Raw genomic sequence first — 2132 nt, forward strand, 5'->3', positions numbered from 1 at the left:
AGCATGGAAATAGCCCACATGGATGAAGGAAATCTAAAAACGAAGCAGTCTCCTTCCCTCTAGCTCAAATCCATATTAGTAATTCCAGTTCAGCCAAAAGACTGTGGCTACATGATGATAATATATGGGCTTGAATTACATCGTAGTGCAAAACATGGACAGTCAAGAAGTCACATTTGGTTGTCCTGCCTAAGAATTTGGTTTTGATGATATCTGTCTAACTATTACGTTACGCATAACTGGTGAGAAACTAAAATGCCGTTACTGGAAACACTGACCACGGGATCCTTCCCACCCCCAGCTTTACTGGAAGAGCCATCGGCAAATCTCTGCTACGCACCGGACCAGGGAGAAGACGATGTCCATCCCCACTCGTTGATCCCATTCTCCAGAGGCAGGGGAAGGACACACCGCAGCATGGTCAGGAGATGCACGCGGACAGGAGGGAAGGGCAAGAAGATGGTTTGGCATGAAATTCTCCTAACCTGGAGTCGCCACTCGAGGCTCCACCCTAGGTAACCACAGCTGGGTCACTCCTTACAGGCAGACACAAACATCACCTGCAATGTCTTTTTGTGGCGCCTTAGGAAGAAGCCGAGGAGGCAAAACTCCACTTTTTAAGTAATTTTTTGCCTACTATTGTTAAGAAGCATCAGGTAGGGAAGAAAGGGAGCATTTTTACAGGATCAACGCAAACATCAGCAGTGCGTTTGCTAGGCAAGGCAAGGCGCAGAGATGCACCCGATAGTGCACGACCCCCCTTCTCTCTTTATTCTGCCACACTGGCAACTGCAAACGTCCGCAGCCTGTTGAGCTGCGCAGCAATCACCCCTCTCTTGCATCAACTCACGCGGGCCCACAGAAGACCGAAGAGCGCACTTCAGAGGGCAGGCCAGAGCGAGGTCCGGCTAGGGACAGGGCTTAAGAATACAGCAAATGAAGCTGCAGGGCTCCCAGTTCTGGACAAAAGCGGAACAAACCCCCAAACCTGCTTGCAGACATGCTACAATGTATTAATGCAGGCTAAATGCATTGATCTGTTATTTTTCCATTCACTTCATCCCAGATCACAAATCTTGAAGCTAGCAAAGAAACAAAATTCCCAAACTACTGCACGTTCTACGTAATGCTGAGAAATGCTGTTGCCTGCACAGTTTAATGTGAACTGTTTGCCCTGCTGAGTGATCAAGCGTGAACTCCTGCTCCACATGCATTTTTGCAATATGCAGCCTTAGTAAGTCTTCAGTTTTTATTTACAGAGTGGAAAACTACCAAGATTTTCTACTTTTTCATCCTCAAAGTTTATTAATGTCACCTATTACGATGCTGTTTCTAAGTGAAAGATGAAAAACAGGCTCATTAATAAAATATACAATTTTTTCCACAAGAGGAGGCACCACCAACTTAGAAAGATGACTTATGTGAATGAATGACGCATTTCTAAAATATTTATCTTACCATTTGATAAACAGATTGTGTCAGCCTTAAGAATAAAAAACCTGAATAAAACAACTTCAAAAACAACGAGTAAAATACTGTTACCTTGGCCAGGGAATAATATTAATACATATTAGCATGAAAAATATCCTGTATATTCGTTCTTCAACAGTAAAACTGGGCAAACAACTTCATACTTATTAAGACATTGCAACACCAACAAGCCAGTGTGTGGGAGGAGGCGATTCTCCGTAAACTATTAAACGTAATGTATGAATCAAAGCCAGAAAATTCACTAAATTTAAGTTGTTTCACTTTTATAGATTGCACTGTGTGAGTCTAAGAAGTGTATTCTCACTGAATTAAATGTAACCTTAAATTATACATTTGCAACGTAATAAAAAAAATTCTGCTTAGCTTTGATACATGTAAGCACTAGCTTGGCATAGCATCACTATACCTACCAGTATTTTAACAACTTTGTTTTTATAGGAAGGGCTTATGAGCAGTGTAATTTTTTAATTTTATTTTCTATTTTTATTTTTTACTTTTTTTTTTTTTTTAACTTGGAGGGGGAGGAGGGAAGAAAGAGCAACCTGATTAGTTTTCTGCACAGTTCTCCAGCTCCCCCCTTCTCAGAGTTCGGCTGTCTCTTCAGGGCAATAGCTGTATGTTTTTCCACATATGTGTTTGCA

At 41.7% G+C, this 2132-nt stretch overlaps 1 protein-coding gene across 1 annotated transcript in view; it reads right to left on the reverse strand.

Moving 5' to 3' along the window:
* Positions 1 to 2132, reverse strand: part of TWSG1 (twisted gastrulation BMP signaling modulator 1) — a 28170-nt gene that overhangs the window by 16306 nt on the left and 9732 nt on the right. The window lies entirely within an intron of this gene.

The sequence above is a fragment of the Pygoscelis adeliae genome, unplaced genomic scaffold (assembly GCF_000699105.1).
Source record: "Pygoscelis adeliae isolate BGI_AS28 unplaced genomic scaffold, ASM69910v1 Scaffold42, whole genome shotgun sequence".
NCBI classification, from domain to species: Eukaryota; Metazoa; Chordata; class Aves; order Sphenisciformes; family Spheniscidae; genus Pygoscelis; species Pygoscelis adeliae.